Below are 22,305 nucleotides of genomic sequence, written 5' to 3' on the forward strand. Positions count from 1 at the left end.
GCTCTCCTCTCACCTCCAAGTGGCTGCCCCAGCCCTGGCCCCAAAGTGGCTTCCTCACTCCCTCCCTGCTGCTCCAGAATTCTCCCAGCAGACCACCCCCAGAGGCCCAGCCCAGTCCCGCCCAGTCTTTGGAGTGCAGCCCTGGGCCTCCCACCCAGTGGAAAGGCAATTAGAGGCTCAAACTGGGAGGGGTGCTGAGGTGGGTGCAGGGAGACAGCAGGCCTCGGTGGGCACGATCCCTCACCGATCCCTCACCGGGTGGTCCTCAGGGAGCCAAGGCCAACTGGATGTGACAGTGTACCCTGGCTGAGGTCAGAAGAGCTCTGGGGCCACTGCCTCAGGGCTGGAGGCCCCCCTTCTTCAGGGCCTTTGGGGTCCCAGCCTTGCTTTTCCTGGTGGCCTCCTCTGGCTCCCCAGGGAGTGGCCATGGAAGAGGACATGTAGAGGTGCTTAGGGAGAATGGGGCGGGGAGGGTGAATGACTCCCCCCGACACACCCTAGGCTCCCCTCCTCCTCCTCCTCCTCCTCCTCCTCCTCCTGGAGCTCCTGTGCCTTCCCTGGGAGGTCTGGCCAAGGCGAGCCCAGGGATGAGGGGAGGAGGTCATTAATCACCGTTATTTATTATTTCTTATGTAACCCGTGTTATGAAACATGGGACCTTGTACCAGGCACAACTGGGAACATGTGAAAGATGGCCCTACTAGTAAGGGCTTCCTGTGGGCTGAACAGGTAGGCCCAGGAGCCATAGGGCCACCTGCAGAATGGCCTGGAAAGAGGGGTGCAGGCTGGCCCAGGCTCTGGCTGCAGGTAGGCCGGTCCTGCTGTGCTGCCCTGCTATCTCACAGGGCCCTAAGGTAGGAAGAGAGCTGGGTTTGGGGGCCCCTCAACCACAACAGGCCTAGATCAGCTCAGGCTCCAGGGTGGCCTGGGTCACAGCTGGAGTTGTCAACATACTGACCCAGGAGGAGATAACATCCAAAGGGCTTGGAGTCCCAGTCGGACAAGGAGGGGAATGTCGCCGGAAAAGATCCCTGGCCCCTAGAGGGATCAAACTAAATGGGACTTTAATAGGTCTCTTCCAGCTCAGATTTCATGGGTAATTGGAAGCAGGTCCTGAGCCGAGCAGAGTGGGCTGGCCCTAGTGGCCTGAGGGGGCTGGGGACTGAGGAGGAGCAAGGGTTGCTGCCTCCCTCCCCTCCACACATCCCACCCAGGCCTCACGGGGCTTCTGGATCCCCTCTGCACTGCCTTGGAAATGCTGCTGTTTTAACTCCTTCAGGGTAAGAACGTGGCTAAGCGGGGAGGGAGAGCCTGAGTCTCGGCTCAGAGTGGGAAAAGAGAAGCATGTCCTGAGCTAGATGTACACTCATTCATTCATTCATTCACTCACTCAACAAATTCACATTGAAAACTGGCAATAGCCCTTTAAGACAGAACCCTTACTTTTTTTTTTTTAACTACAAAAGAGGCCCACACTGAGATTCAAGCGGTATCACAGTATATTAAGTAAAAGTGAAAATTCTCCTCCCCCCCCACCCATTATCTGCCCTCTCCCTGGCTACTCATACTCCAGGGGTACCTTCTGTCAACAATTTATTGGATCTCCTTCCAGACCATCTTCACTGCATTCTGCACCACATCCTGCTGTTTTCACTCAACAATGCATCATTGATATCCTTCCAAGGCAGTAAGTAGAATGTGGGTATTCCTCACTCCCATTTTAAAGATGAGAACACTGAGGTTCAGAAAGGTTTAATGGCTGTCCCAGACTGCAGAGCCAGGCCTTGTTCTCATTCTGTCACAGCTTCCAGCCTCTTCCCTGCAGCGGGTGGATATGATGGAGCAGAGAGGCTGGAAAACCCCTAAGTGAGGGCTGGGGTGGGAGAGAGAGCCTGGGAATGAGAAGGAAGCAGTGGGCTAGGAGTGGGCACAGGATCTGCTTGGATGCAGTGGCACCCCTCCTCCAGTGTCTCCCAGGATCCCTCAGGGTCTTCTGTGGCTCTGGGGCCCTAGAGGCCTGGGCTGGACAGGGCTGGTTAGCAGGTAGTGGAGGGGTTTTCAAACCAAACCTATCAAGAGGGAAGGAAAGATGGCATTTCAGCCCCTAAAGTGCCTGCGACACATTCCTCCCCTGGCCTCAAGGGGCATTTCTTGCCTAACACCACTGGTGGGTGCTGGCCACTGCCCCTGCCTGCTGATGCTGACCAGACAGGCCTGTGTTCTCCCTCCAGGACTACCGTCCTGTATTCCCCTGCTGCCACCGGCTACCATTCCAGCATGTTCACCAGTGCGGGGAGGGAGGCACCCCTTTCCGCAGCCCAGACCCTGAGCCACCAGAACCGGCTCGTAGTCACAGGGCTTAGGGACCCTCTAGGAAGACAGCTGAGGGGACAGGCAGGTGGGAGGCCAGTCCAGCCTGTGGCTCAGCCTGAAGTATAAATAAGACCAGCTCTGAAAATGTTGTGATCCAGAAGCCTCCCCACCAGACACCTAGCCTTCCTCCTCCCTGCCTGGGACCTCCAAGGGAGGGAACGCTGGAAGCTGAGAGAACACAGAGGATGGGCAAAGGAAGAAAACATCTAGTGTTCCTTCTGGGCAGGCATGGGTTCTTTACACCCGGGCACACGCATGCATGTGCACACCCACGCATGTGCACACCCACGTGCATGCACACACACTAATGCCGAAAAGGGGAACTTGGCCGAAGTGTAGCACAGCTGCCCCTCGGAGAAGGCTTAAGGGATGCTGCCTAGAGGCAGGGGAATGGACCGGATGGCCTTTGGAGAGCTCGCCATTCCCGAGACTGTCTGGAAAAATGCTCCCACAAGGGCCACCCAGGCCTTGGAAGGAATCACAGAGATTCTCCCACAAGGCAGTCAGGCCAACTGGGGAAGACTGATCCACTCACGCTGCCAATCTCCTTGGCAAACCTGCTCTGTGCCAGGCCCCATGCTGGGCCCGAGAGAACAGACTGCACCTCCCAGGCTCCACTGCACCAGAGCCACTGGGCGTATGGGAGAGAGGGTCCCTACTGGCAAGAGCAGAGCCCGTCCCTTCACCCGAGGCTGGCCCATCAGTCACTGAGAGGCTGCCGAGTGGTTCTTAGCGGTGCGCAGGCGGCATCCATCCGGAGTGCAGACCCTCCGCCCCCGCCCCAGCTGGTGTCTGGAGAAGGCCGGAGTCTCCTCTCTGCCCACCACCCACGCCACCCCCACGGTTCTGGCCCTGGCCGGCGAGGGCGCAGAAAGGAAATCACTAAGGAGGATTGAGTGTCAATTCACCAACTAATCGGATCAGCGCGAGCGGCTGCCGCACACGCTGTTCCCTCCCCGGCTCCTCCGCGGGCCCATTACAGCAGCTAATCACCCGGGCGGCGGCGGCGGCGTTAACAACCGTCTGCCCACCAGGCTCCTTCCTGGGGCTTGGCGGAGGGGCTGACCCCTTGCAGCTCTCCTCTCGGAGGAGCAGGAGCGGGAAACTGGATCCCGGCAACAAGCCGGTGGCCGCCGTCCAGGGTAACGCCTGGCTCCTCGCGCTGCTGGCTGGCTTCCTGAGTGTTTGCCCGGCTCCTCTTGCCCCGCGGCCGCCGCCAAGGGCCGGCGAGGACGGCGCGGGGACAGCGCATCCCCTGAGCACCCGAGGCCACCGCTCCCTCCCCGCCGCCGGTGCTGCCCGCGCGGCCCGAGCTGGGCAGGCGGCGCTCCCTGCCAGCCAGAGCAAATTAGGTGCCCGGACGTTGAGGTCTGCTTGGCATTTCCTGTGTTGGCTTTGGCTGACGAGGCCAGGCCAGTGGGCAGCCCTCTTGACCCCAGCCCAGTCCAACAGGCACGTCCCAGACTCTGCAGCCCACAGACTTCTGCTCTGTGCCCCACAGGGAATCCTGTTCCGGAAAAAAAAGATCACCCCTCCCTGCCTGGGTTCCCACTGAGCTGCCTTCCCTTGCCTTGTAGGGTGCTCTGACACCAGAGGCCTGGCCAGCCCCCAACCTGGCTCATCTCAATGCATGTTCCTCAGGCTCGGGCACAGAGCCCACAGAATTTGTGGATCTCCGAGGCTCCCAGGGCTTCCTGGATGTGGTGAGGCCCCTCTGCATCCAGGCTCCCAGGCCTGCCGGTCCACAGGGGGCTCTGATCTCCCCTGATCTCTTCTTCCCATCTGTCTGTGGAAGAATTTCCCCAGTCCAGGGCCTGGCCCCCAGGGAGTCATGAGCAAGGAGGTTGCTCCAGACATTGGCACCAGCTTGGGAACCCACGGGAGCTCCCGTCCTCAACCCCGGAAGGGCCGGCTTCACCTGTGGGCTTCGGCATTGCTGGCTCCTGTTCCTCTGTCCATGTTTTCTTTGGCTCGGATTTCTGGGACACCAGATTGTCCAAAACAAGACGACTTCGTGATACTTACTTTCCCAAAGAGCAGAGTCTGTAACACAATCAGGCTCTTTGTGTGCAGTGCAGTCTCCAGCCGCCCACTCTCTGGTTGCCCTCGTCTCTGCCCCAGCCAGGTCCCCTTGGGGGCACGAAGCACTCCTCAATCCCAGTGGCCAGGGGTCTCTGGTTTAGGATTTGGCGAGGCTGAGCAGAGAGGGGAGCCAAACCCCTCCCCACAGACCATCCGTCACTGGTCTGCAGCTCTTTCCTTTCTCCTCCCCAGCCCTGGGATGCCAGCACAGCCCCTGTGAGGAAGGAGAAGCAAGAAATAGGAATAGCCTAGGGTTCGAGATGCCCGACTACAAATCCCAGCTCTACTACACACAGCTGTATGCCTCGAGCGAGGTGCCAAATGGCTGTGGAACTCAGTTGCCTTGCCACTAAAGTGGCCACAATAGAGGAACCTAGCTTTACTGGAACCTTGCTAGAGCCTTTGGGGCTAGCCTGCAGTAAGCCCCGGTAAAGCGACCATAAATGCAGCTATCTGTCCGCATGGGGTCGGCTGAGCAGTCACTCAGGAGTCTGCAGAGTTGTCCAGGCCCAGCCTAGACCACACCTAGGATAGAGACTCTGCCCCCCTACCCCACTAGTCACTTCTTTGCTCCCAGGCTGGTTCTGTGCTGCCATCTCCCTGAGGAGACTGAAGCCCAGGCTGGCTCTCTCCCGAGCCACTCTGCCCGTGGCCATCAAGAACTTGCCGCCTCAACGGCACAGGCCAGCCTGCCAGGGCAGAGCAGTCTCAGAAGGCATCGGAAGGTGGTTGGGTACCTAGAACCGCTGTTTGGAGGGCCTCACCTTTCCCCAGGAACACGGAGGCATAGCACACGCATCTTGGTTGCTCAGTGCCAGGTACCAGAACGCTCAGAAATCTGAACGTGTGGTGAACGAAGGAAAAGGCTCTGGATTTCCTATATTGTTTGTGGGAGTAGCGACAGGCGTTTTTCTGACAAGTCTGGGGTGAGAGTTGTCAAGAAGACAGGGGAGTGTTGATCACCTTGATGAACAATTCCACGTCTGGGACTCTCCCTTGGGAACTAATCTGAAATGCCAGAACTCAGAGCTGCAGGAGGGTCTATAAAAATCTCTACAGAGGTGGTTTTTCTCAGCGTCATTTACTTTTATTTTTTATTCTTTTAGATTTTTTTTTTAATGTTCACTTATTTTTGAGAGAGAGAGAGAGAGAGACAGAGACAGCATGAGCGGCAGAGAGAGAGACAGACACACAATCCAAAGCAGGCTCCACGCTCCCAGCTGTCAGCACCGACACTGACGCGGGGCTCGAACTCATGAACCACAAGATCATGACCTGAGCCGAAGGTGGACGCCTACAACCGACTGAGACACCCAGGAACCCCTCTCAGTGTCACTTATAATAGCAAACAAACAAAGAAGATACTTCAGTAGCCAATGGTTGGAGACTGGATAAATCTATTATGCTATACCTATGCACACAGGGAATTAAAGAGTAAGCACTAAAGATTAGGTTTAGGGAAAATTTTTAATGACGTGGCAACATCTGAGTAAAAAAAATCAGGATATCTAACTGCTGACAAAGTATAATCTTGGGGCGCCTGAGTGGCGCAGTCAGTTAAGCGTCCGACTTCAGCCAGGTCGCGATCTCGCGGTCCGGGAGTTCGAGCCCCGTGTCAAGCTCTGGGCTGATGGCTCGGAGCCTGGAGCCTGTTTCCGATTCTGTGTCTCCCTCTCTCTCTGCCCCTCCCCCGTTCATGCTCTGTCTCTCTCTGTCCCAAAAATAAATAAACGTTGAAAAAAAAAATGAAAAAAAAAAAGTATAATCTTAATTATGTGAAAAAATATGTTCTGAGTACATACACAAAATTTGATATATATATATACACATATATAACATATAATTATATGTATAATATATAATAATTACTTATACATATATATATAAATTATATATATATATAATATAAAAGGGCATATTATGCTGCCTTAAAAAGGGATGAATTCTGGCACCTGCTACAACATGGACAAGCCCTGAAGACATTATGTTAAGTGAAATATGCCAGACAGAAATGTACAAAGACTGTATGGTTCCACCTTACATGAGGCCCCTAGAAAAGAGTCAAACACCTAGAGACAGAAAGTAGAAGGGTGCTTGCCAGGGCCTGGGGAGGACGGACAGTGATTTTTTAATGTGCACAAAGTTTCAGTTTGGGGAGATAAAAAGTTCTGGAGATGGTGATGGTTGTATAAGAATGAGAATGTACTTAACACTGCTGAACTGTACACTTAAAAATGATAAAAATGATAAATGTTATGTACATTTTATCACAATAAAAAAAAGAGGTCATAGAGAAATACATCAAATGTTCTTAATGAGTATTTTTGAGTGAAAGGATTATGGGTGACCTTTGTTCTTTTTAGTTTCCAACATTTGCCCCTAGTAAATGAGATATTTTGTTTTGTTTGTTGTTTGTTTTAAGGAAGCTTGCTTCGGCATCTCCCAGATGTGCGGGGGTGGGGAGGGGGAGAGGTTCGGTCCAGCTGCAGCTGGACACAGGGGAGAAGCACAGCGTGCTGGGGGGAGGGCTGGCTCAGAGAAGGCTTGGGGTCCGCCCAAGTTCTCGCTCCCCTGCTGGCTGGCCTAATTCTCTGTCTCCCGGGGCCCCCCCCCCCCCACCCCTCCAGCCTTGCCTCAGGGCCTCTCCGCAGGCATGGCGCACTGACTAGCCTGAAGGGGCCGTCCCAGCTCTAGTGGGAATTCGGGCTCGGGGCTTTCTCAGACGGTCAGTACCCTTGCCGCCTTCCCGCTGCCGCTCCGCCCCAGCCCAGCTGCAAAAACAACAGCCCATACCCCAATCCCTGTTATTGCAGCCCAGAGTGGAGCCTCAGTGTGCGGCGGAAGGAGTGGGGATGGGGCCTGCCAGTCCCAAAGAGACCTTGGGGCAGGGGTGCTCTCGGGAGGTTGGAGGGTCCCCTCCTGATCCCTGGGGAAACCTGACTCCCAGGTGTGAGGAGAAGGGGCTTGGGGAGGCCCGAGGGCCTGGGGGCCTGAGAGCCAACTCTGCCAGTGGCCTCCCCGGCTCCTTGGGGACTGCGGGCTGGGGAGAGGTAGGGGGGAGGAAGTCAAGCCACTTGGGAACCCGCTGAACCAAGCCGAGCCAAGCCGTGGGCAGGAGGCGGCACCACCGTGGCTCCCAGGCAGGCCAGGGCCAAGGCTTTCCCACGGGGTGCAACTGGCCACTGGGCTCTACGGAGCCATCCACCCAGGCTAGGGACTGGGAGCCCTGGGAGTTTTCCATGCAGTCTTCCCTTCAGGGCAGAGGGACTGGTGGGCATATCCGGAACTTACCAGGGCTCTTCTAGGTATGGGCTGGGCACCCCAGCAAGGCTGGGGTACAGCTCTCAGAGGCCTGCTACTCAGCTTTCTCAGCACCCACTCCAGCCTCATCCATTGGCTCCTTACTCACATGACAGAGCAATGACACAGAGCTCATATCCCTAAGAACCTAAGGGGCCTCAGAGGCTGTTGGAAGCCCAGCGCCTTTTTGACCCCTAAAGGCCACTCCTGCCACTCTAATATGAGGGGTGTGGACGGTGTGGCATTAGGAGGCACTGGGAGGTCTCCAGAGACAGATAAACCCGGGCTAGAACCTCAGCTCTGTCCCACTAGCTGTATAACTGGACATGTTCCTTAACCTCTCCACGCCTTGGCTTCCTCCACTGTAGTGGTGGAAGGTTTAGATGCAACATATATAGTTTCTGGCACAATGTAAATGCTTATTAAGGGGAAGACACTGTAATGCTCAATACACAAGCCCCCAAAAATGAAATTAGCTGAGACTGGAAAGAACTTTCTGATCTCAATGGTCAACTTAGTTCTTCTGACCCATGGCACTCTGCCCAACGTAGACGGCACACTTGAGGAGTCCCCTTTTCTTTTTCCACTCTGGTTAGGAACCAGTTAAGCAAACTACCCTCTGAAGTTAGACAATGACTGTCTGTTGTTAAGGATGTTGTGGGCCACAGGCATCAAACCAGGGATAGAAACTATTTCAGGCAAGGAGAGGATCCAGATGGAAGAGGGTGAGCCTCTGGCTTCTCAAAGCCACCAGCATCCTCTGTCTGTAGGTTAGTCACTGTGTGTCACTTATGCACCAAGAAGCGGCAGGAAGCTGTCAGATTGAGGGTCCAGGCTTCCTGACTGGGATGTAGCCTCATATAAGGTCTGTTGCTGTTCTGAAATGCTCTCAGGTAGTTACAATAACTCATTTACTCTTGAAAGAGAGGAGTTATAGAAATAAAAGCTGGTGTTATTTTTATTTGGATTATCTGGCCTTTAAAATACAACCAGATCTGTATTAAGTACATTAGAATCACCTTTTAGGGAGATTTTAAAAAATTCTCTCAAAATTTTTAGGTAATGGTAATCCAGACCTACTACTTTAAAGATCAGTAGTGGCAAAGTGTCTCTAAATCTTTAAGATCACTACCATTCATCAGATGTCATTGTTCTTATCATCTCCACCGACAGACACGATAACCCAGCTTGGGAGGGGCGGACCTGTGATCTGAACTGAGATTCATAGGACTTCCAAGCCCAAACGTGCATGCATTCATTCATTCCTTCATTCAGGGAGGGTGGGGGAAGAGCTGAGGGAGGGAGAGAGAGAGAATCTTAAGCAAATTCCACACCCAGCACAGAGCCCAACTTGGGGTTCGATCTCATGACTGTGAGATCATGACCTGAGCCAAAATCAAGAGTTGGATGCTCAACCGACTGAGCCACCAGGCGTCCCCAAGCCCAAGCTTCTAAATGGTTTAACATAACATGAAAGGACAACTAGCCAGTGGGCATTAGTCTCCACATTTTTTTTCCGGAATCACAGACTATTTGTTTTGTCTACCTATGTGCTCAGTACTATTCTCACTAATGACAGACCTATCGATTGTGGTATAACTGATCGCTTGATCAGAACCAGCTCACTTCACAGGGCTCTTTAGAGACCGAAGGGGAGAAGGAGTACGAAAATCTTTAAATTTTTAAAAATGTTTATTTATTTTGAGCACGAGCAGGGGAGGGGGCAGAAAGTGAAGGAGACACAGAATCTGAAGCAGGCTTCAGGCTCTGGGCTGACAGCACAGAGCCAGACACGGGGCTCGAACCCACGAACCCTGAGATCATGACTTGATTTGAAGTCAGGCACTTAACCGACTGAGCCACCCAAGCACCCCAGGAATATGAAAATCTTAACAGGCAAAACCCTCCTTCTGGGGCGCCTGGGTGACTCAGTCAGTTAAGTGTCTGACTCTTGTCTTTGGCTCAGATCATTATCTCACTGTTTATGGGATGGAGCCCCACATCTGGCACCAAGCTCACAGGACAGAGCCTGCTTGGGATTCTCTCTCTCTCCGCCCCTTCCCCACTTGTGCTCTCTCTCTCTCAAAATAAGTGAACTTTAAAAAATAAATAAAAGGCACAATCCTCTAAGTTTAAAGGATGATGCTGTTTTATTATTGAGTTTCCCCTAGTACAGGGGCTATCTTCCAATATGCAGTCTGGTGTTTGGTATGAAAAGATGTTCAACAAATATTCGTCATATACTGTATATGTTGCCCCATGAAGACCAAGTGTTAATACACGGTCCTAATAACAATAGGGTACTGTTTTTTTTTCTAATCACATGCCCTGGTGCCATTATCTGTGTTTGTCATTAGAATTTTCCTCTAAATTCCTAGCAACTGACCAGTTCAAGTGGGAGGGAATCTCATGAACGCAGCCGGATTCCACTAAAATATAAATCTACATTTAGACCCAGAATAGCTTCTAGTTTAGCGGCATCAATCAAATAATGTCTGAGAATTGGGTTGGGCTCCTTGGAGAACAAAAGAGAAGCTTAGTCAAGCCTCCGGCAACTCAAAAAGTTAAACCAAAGGGGGACTTGCTGAGAAGTCCAAGGATGGCTCTACCTTAAAGCATGGCTAGGCCTACAGGCCTCCATCGGTTCATTTCAAATCATCAGCTCTTTTGCCCTTTCTCTCTCACTCTAGGACTTGCCTCTGTTCACTTCTCTTGGAGCCGTTGCCTGACTTTCTCCTGCAGACAATCCTCCTCCATGAAACAGGAAAGTTGGACACCAACAGTCCTCAGCCAATTTCCTCATAGCGGATGATCTAAAGGATAGAAACCTGCTTTCCTCTGGGGTCCATATAGCAAATCCCAGGGAAGGACTCAAAGGCTTTGTGCAAATAGACGGCATGGAATTGGGGTGACTGCATAGACCTGGGTGGGTATGCCTTCTCTGCGGCCAGGAGGCCCTGAGATTGACAGTTCCACCTGAATGACACGAGATGAGGGAGAGTTCCCAAAGGAAAGGGGGTGCAGGGCAGACAAAAACAACAGGTGCCCCTGACAATAGCACTTGTTCTCAGGTTGCGTAGAGACATGACTTATCCACCAGAACAATCAGAAAAGGATAAAAACAGTAGTGCATTCGCATGCCGAAGTGTTGAGTCAAAGCCCTTCAGGAAAAGGAAGTGATCTGATGGCCTAAAGGAGATTCTTTAGAACAGGAGAAAGACACAAATATTTTGGTCAGCCTCCCTCCCTACAGTTGAGAATTATCATCATAATCACCCTATTCTCCAAATTAAGCTCAGAAACTATGATTTGATAATTCTGCAGGCAATTAGCCAGAATATTTGAAATTGGGACACTCTGGGAAAATCTAGAAGATCTGCTGAACACAATCATATTCCTGGTTGAGAGAATGGGCCTGATGAAGGATTTGTTTTTCTTACAAATAACTTTTTTTCTGATTACAAATGGGAGGTGTTTACTGTAGAAATTTTGGAAAATACAGAACACAAATGAACATGAAAACCACTCTTGTGTTTGTTAGGATTGGGTGTGACTACGAATGATGGAAACCTCAAGATAACAGTGGCTCAAATAAGACTGAAGTTTATTTTGCTTGCTGCTACATGAAGTTCAAAAGTCCAGGCTGGTATGATAGTTTTGCTCCACAGAGGCCTCAGGGTGCCCAGGCCCCTTCCAGCTCACTACTCTGCCATGCCTGCAGTGTGGCCTGAATCCTCATTATCTAGGCTGACAGAGCAGAAAAGTAGCCAGAAAGAGAAAGGGATAAAGAGGCCAAGGGACACATGCCAGCTATCTCCCAGGCAAGGTTCTCAGAAGCAGTGACACAACGCTTCCACACCAGCCCCACGGTAATGACCAGGTTTTGGGGTGATGGTGGGGTTCAGAGCCAATGGCCAAGAAAGAATTCTTGGAGACATCTTTGGTGCAAGGAGGTGTTCTTATTAAAGCGTGGGGACAGGACCTGTGGGCAGAAAGAGCTGCACTGGGGTTGTAAAGAGTGACTGGTTGTATACTATGGGGTTAGGAGAGGTAAAGTCAAGGGAAAGTTTCTTAAAGGGATTTTCATATGCTAAAGAAGACTCACAGATTACTGAAGGCCTAGCTATTGTCAAACTAAAGTTGTTTTTCCCTCCAGTAAAGTAGCAAAGCATTAATATGAAGACAGTAGGGAGTTCCGAGGTTAGGCTATTGATAAGATTGCTTTTTGTTTTTGTTTTTTTGTAATTTACTAAGATATTTGTAAACTGATGGAGACTCCTGTCCTGGATGACTGTGACTTTTATCAGTTAACCATTGGTTTTCTTTCCCTTTCATGTCCGAGGAATATCACACGTATCCCACCTGGGGTGGGGGGTGGGGGGTGTTCTTAGCTTGTGCTTTGTCCTCAGCTTGCCTTATGCTCCCTCATCAGTAAGAATGCGGTCACATGGCCGCATCTACCTGCTGGGGAGACCAGGAGATGTAGTCTTTATTCTGGGTAGTTATTTGCAGAGCCAAAACTCTGCTACTATAGATTGGTGGTTTGTGAGGCAATTAGGGGTCTCTAATAAACCTGTAGTCATACTATCCAGAGAGAGCTACAGTTAATATCTTGGTATATGTCACACATATATCCACACACACACCCATACCTGTATGTATGTATACACATATATGTATATATACAAATATATGATGTACATATGTGTGTATATACAGGTGTGTGTATGTGTGTGTGTGTGTGTATATATATATATATATATGAATAACATACAAATATTTAAAAAAATGTTAACAGTTATTAATTTTGAGAGACAGAGAGACAGAGACAGAGCACTAGCGGGGGAGGGGCAGAGAGAGAGACACACACACAAAGAATCTGAAGCAAGCTCCAGGCTCTGAGCTGTCAGCACAGAGCCCCATGTGGGGCTCAAACTCGTGAACCATGAGATCATGACCTGAGCTGGTCAGCCACCCAGGCGCCCCTAACATGTAAATATTTTTAAGTGAAATTGAGAGCCTACCAAATACACTACTTTTGCGTCTTGCTTTTTTTGAAAAATTATATTTTAGCACTGAGTCATTTAATAATTAGAGCAATGTAACATAATCCTTTATAATTTTCTTTTAAAGATTTTATTTTTAAACAATCTCTACACCCAGTGTAGGGCTAGAACTCACAACCCCAAGATGAAGAGTCGTGTGCTCCACTGAGTCAGCCAGGTGCCCTTATAATTTTCTTTTCTTTTTTTCAAATTTATTTTTATTTATTTATTTTAAAATAGGCTCCATGTCCAATGTGGGCCTTGAACTCACGACCCTGAGATCAAGAGTCACATGCTGTACCAAATGAGTCAGCCAGGCACCACTTTTAGTTATTTTTTGATAATTTTTTATTATAATTTTTCTTTTTTTTAAGTTTATTTATTTTGACAGAAAGAGAGAGGAGCATGAGCAGGGGAGGGGCAGAGACAGAGGAAGAGAGAGAGAGAGAGAAAGAGAGAGAGAGAGAGAGAGAGCGCCAGTCCCAAGCAGGTCCTGTACTGTCAGCGCGGAGCCCCATGTGGAGCTCCAACCCACAAACCGTGAAATCATGACCTGAACTGAAATCAAGAGTTGGATGCTCAACTGAGCCACCCAGGTGCCCCATTATTATAATTTTCTTTAAAAAATTCTTTTTTAATGTTTATTTTTGAGAGAGACAAAGACAGAATGTGAGCAGGGGTGGGGCAGAGAGAGAGAGAGAGACAGAAGGAGACACAGAATCTGAAGCAGGCTCCAGGCTCTGAGCTGTCAGCACAGAGTCAGATGCGGGGCTCAAACCCACGAATGGGGAGATCATGAACCTGAGCTGAAATCAGACATTCAACCGACTGAGCCACCCAGGAACCCCATTATAATCTTTATTTTTTTATTTTTTTATTTTTTAACATTTATTCATTTTTGAAAGGCAGAGAGAGACAGAGCACGAACGGGGGAAGGGGCAGAGAGAGAGGGAGACACAGAATCCAAAGCAGGCTCCAGGCTCCGAGCTGTCAGCACAGAGCCTGACACGGGGCTCGAACTCATGCACCGCGAGATCATGACCTGAGCCGAAGTAGGCCGCTTAACCGACTGAGCCACCCAGGCGCCCCTATAATCTTCTTTTAAACAGATATTTTTATTTTATAAATCCTGGTGTATAAAGTTTTTGTTAAACTATTTATTTGAAGATAATTGGCGATTTCATAGGAGACTGAAAGGAATGTACACCAAAGTCCCGTGCACCCTTCCCCCTGCCTCCTCTGATGATAACAACTCACACAACTATGGTACTGGATCAAAACCAAAATATTGACATTGATATAATCCATAGTTTTAGATTTCACCAGTTACACACGCACTCGTGTGTGTGTGTGTGTGTGTGTGTGTGTGTGTGTGTGTAGCTCTATGAAATGTTATCATGTGTAGCCTTGCATAATCGTCCCCACAAGATGAAGAGACTCAACTGTACTATCCTTTGTGTCACTCCTTCATAGCTACCCCCATCCCATGCCCCCACCCAACTCTAACCCCTGGCAATTACTAATCCATTCTTCATCTCTCTATATATGTTATTCCACGAGTGCTACATAAACGGAATTATGCTTTATGTATACTTTTGAGATTGGCTTTTTTCACTCAGCATAAGTTCCTTGAGTTTCATTTAAGTTGTTGGAGATATCAATAGTTTATTCCTTTTTATTGCCAAACCATATCCCATGCTATGGATTTGCCCCAGTTTGTTTAAACACTAACTAATGGAAGGACATTTAGGAAGTTTCTAGTTTTTGGCTATTATGAATAAAGCTACTATGAACATTCATGCTATTTAGATACAAGTGCTCATTTCTCTGGGATGAATGACCAAGAGTGCAATTGCTGGGTTGTATTATAAATCCATTTTTAGTTTTGAAAGGAATTGCCAAACTATCTTCCAGAGTGACTGTAGGAACCCTACTTTTTAAACTTAACAATATGCTGTCAATAATTCTTATCATTAAGTATTTCTTATGTCATTAAATATTCTTCTAAAACATGTAAGGCAATACATAATTTCCAAACCAATTTTTAAATTTTGAATATTTAGGAATATTTCTGATTTTATGTTATAAATAATAAAGTAAAAAGTGTTATTGTGGATAAATTTTTGGGCCTATTTCTGATTACCTCCCTACGATAAATTTCTAGACTTAAACATACCAATTTAAAAAGCATGAATGAACATTTTAAAGTCTTTTGCTATGTTTTTTTTTCCCAAATTGTCCTACTGAAAGCTGTTTCAATTTAAAATCCCACAGAAATAGGGGCGCCTGGGTGGCTCAGTCGGTTAAGCGTCCGACTTTGGCTCAGGTCACGATCTCGCAGTCCATGAGTTCGAGCCCCGCGTCAGGCTCTGTGCTGACAACACGGAGCCTGGAGCCTGTTTCAGATTCTGTGTCTCCCTCTCTCTCTCTGACCCCCTCTCATTCATGCTCTGTCTCTCTCTGTCTCAAAAATAAATAAACGTTAAAAAAAATAAAAGAATAAATAAAATAAAATAAAATCCCACAGAAATATGTGAGAATTGGGCAAAGTTTTTAAAACTACTAATATTGCAACACAAATTACAAATGATTGGAATCTTTAATATATATACACACCTTACAAATTAACCAGAAAAAGATTAAATACCCAATCTCAAGATGCTTTGGGCTGTAAGTGACAGAAAACTCCATTCAAAATTTTATAGAGAAATGTACCATTTCATATAATAAGAAGTCTAAAGTTAGGGCAACTTCTGGATTTGTCAATTTCACACAACAACTTTAATAAAAGGCACCATAGTACATAGACTAACAGGATAAGCACTGAAGCTATACTGTTGGATTAACATCTCAACTCTTCCACTTACTGGGTGTGTGACACTAAGCAAGTTACTTATCCTAGTTATGCCTCAGATTCCTGTTTTGAAAATGGTTATATTAGTAGTATTTATCTCATAGGACTGCTGAAAGGATGACAAGAGTTTATATATGTAAAATATCCATTAAGTGTTGATATTTTCAAGACCTTAGGTTCTTCCTGTTCTTCTGTTCTGACATCTTGGCATGTTAACTTAATCCTCATTCTTGAGACTTCATGGTCATTTAAGATAGCTGCAGTAATTCTAGGCATCATATTTCAGACAATCAGAGACTAAAGAGACTAAGGAGTCTTCTCCATTACTTAAAAACAAAGAAACCTTTCCAGGGAGTCCCAAACAGATCTCCCTCATATTCTGCTGGCTAGAAAATGGGTTACCCAGCACCAACCTATAGAAGAAAGAAAGAAAGAAAGAAAGAAAGAAAGAAAGAAAGAAAGAAAGAAAGAAAGAAAGAAAGAAAGAAAGAGAGAGAGAGAGAAAGAAAGAAAGAAAGAAAGAAAGAAAGAAAGAAAGAAAGAAGGAAAGAAAGAAAGAAAGAAAAAGAATGGAATTGCCATGATTGGCTTAGGCCAATCAGGATTTACTCATAAGCTAAAACCACTTTCCCCGTGGGTAGAAACCAAAGAAAATCAGGCCTTTTAACAAAGAAGAAGAAAGAAATGGATGTCAGGTAGACAACCAGAATGTCTGTCATGTATCATATTAGAAAAATGGGCAAATCATATGCATTGAAACATGAAAAAAATGTTCATCTATATTAATGAGCAAAGAAATGCAAACTAAAAGGAGTTTTGTATTTTCTCGATCCACTTGACAATGATGAAAAAGAATGATAATCATCTACAACAGTAAAAATTCAATGTACCTAGGAATAATCTTACATAAGATGTGAAAGTCATATATGGAGAAAATTATAAAATTTTACTAAACAACATTAAAGAAGACCTAAATAAATGAAGATATATACCATATCCATAGATAGGAAGACTCAGTATCTTAAAGATGCCAATTCTCCTCAAATTAATTTAGAGATTCAAAGTAATTCCATGCAAAATCTTTAGAGGTTGCTTTTTTTGGGGGGGGGGGGAATAGACAAATTGTTTCTAAAATATATATGAAAGAACAAAGACCTAAAACTAGTTAAGAACCTTTTATTTTTTTTTTTTCAACGTTTATTTATTTTTGGGACAGAGAGAGACAGAGCATGAACGGGGGAGGGGCAGAGAGAGAGGGAGACACAGAATCGGAAACAGGCTCCAGGCTCCGAGCCATCAGCCCAGAGCCTGACGCGGGGCTCGAACTCACGGACCGCGAGATCGTGACCTGGCTGAAGTCGGACGCTTAACCGACTGCGCCACCCAGGCGCCCCTAAGAACCTTTTAAAGAAAGAAATATTGCAAGGGAAGTTTTCTTACCAGAGAGCAAGACTTTTTTTTTTTTTTTTTTACAATTTTTTTTTAATGTTTATTTATTTTTGAGACAGAGAGAGACAGAGAGAGACAGAGCATGAACAGGGGAGGGGCAGAGAGAGAGGGAGACACAGAATCTGAAACGGGCTCCAGGCTCTGAGCTGTCAGCACAGAGCCCGACGCGGGGCTCGAACTCACAGACCGTGAGATCATGACCTGAGCCGAAGTCGGACGCTTAACCGACTGAGCCACCCAGGCACCCCAGTACTTTTTGTAAAATAAGACAAAAATGTGATATTAGGTCAGGGATATGCAAATTTAGCAATGGAACAAAATACAAAGCCCTCAAACAGACTCACACATTATAGATACTTGATATATTAGAGTGGTAGCATTGAAAATCAAGGGAAAAAGAATGGAAAAAGAAAATAAAATTGGTTTCCCACCTTACTCCTTACATAGAAAACTTATGTGTAAATCCTTTTTTTAAATATTTATTTATTTTGAGAGAGAGGCAGAGAGAGAGGGAGAGAGACAGAATCCCAAGCAGGGTCTGTGCTGTCAGTGAAGAGCCTGACGAGGGGCTCTATCTCATGAACTTTGAGATCACGACCTGAGCCAAAATCAAAAGTCAGACCCTCATCTGTCTAAGCCACCTAGGCACTCCCAAAACTTACATGTAAATCTAAAATTTTAACTTATGTAGAAGAAAAAAAGTAACAGATCATCTTCAAGCCTTTAAATCAGGGAAGGGTTTTTGTTTTGTTTTGTTTTTTTGAGAGAGAGAGCAAGCAAGTAGGGGAGGGGGGGGGCGGGGAATCCCAAGCAGGCTCTGCACTGTCAGCACAGAGCCCAACACGGGGCTTGATCTCACAAACCATGAGATCATGACCTGAGCCAAAATCAAGAGTTGAATGCTTAAGCGACTGAGCCACCCAGGCACCCCAGGGAAGGAGTTTTAAAATAAAATATGAGAAGCATTAACTACTGAAGACAAGGTTGATGCATTTGACCATACTTAAAATTGAGAACTCTGTTGAAAGACATCACAAAGTGAGTGAAACAACAAGCCATGAACTGAGAGAAGATATTTATAAAACAAATAACTGAAAAAGATTAGTATTCAAAATATATAAGAAACTCCTACAAGTCCATTTTAAAAAGATTTTTAAGAAAGTAGGCAAGAGGGGCGCCTGGGTGGCTCAGTCGGTTAAGCATCCGACTTCGGCTCAGGTCACGATCTCACGGTCTGTGAGTTCGAGCCCCGCGTCGGGCTCTGGGCTGATGGCTCAGAGCCTGGAGCCTGCTTCCGATTCTGTGTCTCCTTCTTTCTCTTCCCCTCCCCCATTCATGCTCTGTCTCTCTCTGTCTCAAAAATAAATAAAAACGTTAAAAAAAAATTAAAAAAAAGAAAAAAAAAGAAAGTAGGCAAGAGACACAAACAGGTATTTCACGAAGGGGAAAGAAAAATACACGGCCAAGAAACATATGAAAAAATGAACAACCTCATTGGTAATCAGGAAAACAAATTAAGATCATAATGATGCATCCTTTTATATCCACCTGATTCTCCCCAAATAAAATAACTGGTAGTACCAAGTGTTGCTAATAAGGTAGATCAGTTGGAACTCTTTAAGTCCTACTGGAGAGAGCATTCATTGATTTTTTTTTTATTAAAAAAATTTTTTTAATGTTTATTTATTTCTGAGACAGCGAGAGACAGACAGAGCATGAGTTGGGGAGGGGCAGACAGAGAGGGAGACACAGAATCTGAAACAGGCTCCAGGCTCTGAGCTGTCAGCACTGAGCCCGAGGCGGGGCTCGAACTCACAAACCATGAGATCATGACCTGAGCTGAAGTGGGTCGCTCAACCGACTGAGCCACCCAGGCGCCCTGAAGATTTTGTCTTTTAAGCTTTTATTTTTTAGTAATCTCTACACCCAACGTGGGGCTCGAATGTACAACCCCAAGATCAAGAGTTGCATGCTCTACCAACTGAGCCACCCAGGCGTCCTGAGCATTCATTGATTTAACCACTTTGGAAGACTAGCGCTATTTGTAAAGTTGAATATTCACACAGTCTATGCTCTAGCTGTTCCACTTGCAGGCCAAAACATACACAAGAATATTTATAGTTTATAGTCTCTCACTCCCCTAAAAAAGACTGGAAACATCCCAAATATCTGTTGAAAGAAAATGAATACATAGATTATGGTATGGTCACATGATGGGATACTAGGCAGCGTTGCTAATGAAAGAACTGCAGATACACGTAACTACATCCATTTTAGGAATGTCCTATCAAGTGAAAAGAGCAAGTTGTAGAAAATTACATTATAATGTCATCTGCAAAAAAAGTTAAAATCAGGTTGAGCTAAACAATATGTTGTTTAGGGATTATAAATATACATTTTTTTAAGAAAACAAAGCAATACCAGTCAAAATTCAGTGGTTATCCTTGGATATGGGAGAAAACAGAGAAACGGGGTAAGAGTACACACATTGTCGAGATGGTATAGGCAGTGTTTGAGGATTTTTAAAAAATATATGTCACATACTTTTTAAAATTGTGCTTAAAATACAGGAAACATAAAATTTACCTAAGTCCTTTAAGTGTGCATCTCTGTGGCATTAATGTACATCCATCCTCCACCATCCATCTCTAGAACTGTTTTCCTGTTGTAAAACCAAAATTCTGTACCCATTAAATAATAACTTATGCCCCCATCCCACCCCTGAAAACCACCATTCTACTTATATTTAAGAATTTTAGTTTTGGGGGCGCCTGGGTAGCTCAGTCGGTTAAGTGTCTGACTTCAGCTCAGGTCATGATCTCACACTCCGTGAGTTTGAGCCCCGCGTCCGGCTCTGTGCTGACAGCTCGGAGCCTGGAGCCTGCTTTGGATTCTGTGTCTCCCCCTCTCTTTGCCCCTCCCCTGCTCATGCTCTGTCTCTCTCTGTCTCAGAAATAAATAAAAACATTTAAAAAAAACTAAAAAAAAGAAGAATTTTAGTTTTTAATTTGGGAGATGAGTTCATGCATGTTCATTTTGTCATGCTTCATAATTGCATATATATATATATTTAGACATGCTTTATCATGTCTGTGTTGCAGCATGGTAGTTTCATATATACATACATATACACACACACATATATATAACACGCAACATATATTCTTTTGTATGTATACAATAGTACATGCCTTTTTTTTTTAATGGCTTGATGCCTGGAAAAATAAAGAACGACAATATCCAAAATTGGCCACATCATGATAAATGATATCATGGTAAGTGATAACAAGCATGTAAATTGGTACAATTTTTAGGACAGTTTAAACTTAACACAAATAGGGGTGCCTGGGTGGCTCAGTCAGTTAAGCGTCCGACTTTGGCTCAGGTCATGATCTTGCGGTCCGTGAGTTCAAGCCCCATGTCAGGCTCTGTGCTGACAGCTCAGAGCCTGGAGCCCGTTTCAGATTCTGTGTCTCCCTCTCTCTCTGCCCCTCCCCTGTTCATGCTCTGTCTCTCTCTGTCTCAAAAATAAATAAACATTAAAAAATTTTTTTTTAACTTAACACAAATAAAATTGACAAATATATTATGGCTTTTGGGAGTTATGGTGTTTCAATTTTGGTTTCTAATTATTCATTGCTAGTATATAGAAACAAGATTCATTTTTGCGTGTTGACCTTACATCCTTGCTAAATTCACTTATTGACTCTTGGGTTTTTTTGGTCATTGTTGATTATTTGGATTTTCTGTGTGGACAATGATGTCTTCTGTGAATAGGAGCAGTTTTCTCTCTTTCTAGTCTGTATGTTATTAAACTTTCTTTCTCTTACCTTATTGCACTGCCTAGAACTTTGACTATAATATTAAATAGGAGTTGTGAGAGTGGACATCCTTGCCTTGTTTCTGATCTTAGAAAGAAAGCAGTCTTTCACCTTAAAGTATGATGTTAAGTGCAGGCTCTTGTGGATATTCTTTAGCAAGTTGAAGAAGTTCCCTTCTAATCCTAGTTCTCTGAGAGTTTTTTTTTTTTTTTAATTCAATGGCTGTTGAATTTTGTCAAATGCTTCTTGCATCAATAGATCTGATCATGTGGTTTCACTTTTTATATTGTTAATATGGTTGTTAAATAATGATTAATTTTCAAACATTAAAAGAGCTTTGCATCCCGGGTTTAAATTCTATTTGGTAATTATTAATCTTTTTATTCATTGCTGGATTTGATGTTAATATTTTGTTACAGATCTTGCATCTGTGTTTGTGAGGGATACTGGTCTGTAGTTTTCTTGTACTCTCTTTGTCTGATTTTGGTATTAATGTATCTTTTTGGATGGCAATATGTCAAATGTAACAAATGTCTTAAGAAAATGAGTTTGCCCAGAGATCCTAAGAACTTAACTTAAGGAAACAGAGATTCTCATGACACACAGACTTTAGATTCAGATAGTCGGTAGATTTGAACACGAATGCGTCCCCTTACCAACTGCTTGAATTTTGTGGCCGGTTTCTATCCTGTAAAATGCGGATAAGAGGATCTACCTCACAGAGTGCAGTAGATAATTCACACACAGTGCCCAACACATAGTAAACTTGAAGTCAATAATAGCTCTTGGTATTATGTTATACTCTCTAGCCTATCTGGAAGGACATCATCTTTGCTCCCATATAAAGCTCCCACTTTGAACCTCCTTACTGGTGAGTATTCGTCTCTTCATCCCTGATCCCTGCCTCACAATAAGTGTGTGAGGCGATGGGAATGCAAAGGTAAAAAAGGTATGGTCCCTGCTCTCAGGGAGCTGAATCTATTAGACACAGGTGCAAACGAACCAGTTTTATGCAGTGTAACAGCATTATAATAGAGCGTCTGCCCTAGGTGTAGCGGGTCCCGGACGCGCACTCTCAGCGCGAGTCAGAAGAGCTGGTGGTCACTGGAGCTTAGGGATCAAGAGGGAGGGCGGGCGGCAACTTTCACAGCACAGCCTCGGGTCGTTGGGGGGAGTGGGAGCGCCGAGACCAGCTGTTTCCATAGCAACAGAACTAGCCACCCTCGCGGGGCCTCCCAGCTCACCTCTGTCCAACTTCGTAGGAGCTGCGAACGGCCACTTCCGTTCCTCCAGCCTCGGAGGCTCGCGGACGCTCCGCCGTAAATGAGCAACTCGAGTTCCTAGTCTCTGATTGGTTCAGGCAGATGGAAGGGGTGGGCTG

At 46.2% G+C, this 22,305-nt stretch overlaps 1 protein-coding gene across 1 annotated transcript in view; it reads right to left on the bottom strand.

Moving 5' to 3' along the window:
• Positions 1–22,250, bottom strand: part of PGF (placental growth factor) — a 52,650-nt gene extending 30,400 nt beyond the window's left edge. Inside the window, exons 1-2 of the mRNA XM_040477728.1 lie at positions 22,169–22,250; positions 19,690–19,765 (exon numbers count right to left, since the gene is read on the bottom strand). The gene's annotated coding sequence lies outside the window, so the exon portion shown is untranslated. The remainder of the gene's footprint in view (positions 1–19,689; positions 19,766–22,168) is intronic.
• Between the last annotated feature and the right edge of the window lie 55 nt (positions 22,251–22,305).

The sequence above is a fragment of the Herpailurus yagouaroundi genome, unplaced genomic scaffold (assembly GCF_014898765.1).
Source record: "Herpailurus yagouaroundi ecotype Mexico unplaced genomic scaffold, PumYag 141, whole genome shotgun sequence".
NCBI classification, from domain to species: Eukaryota; Metazoa; Chordata; class Mammalia; order Carnivora; family Felidae; genus Herpailurus; species Herpailurus yagouaroundi.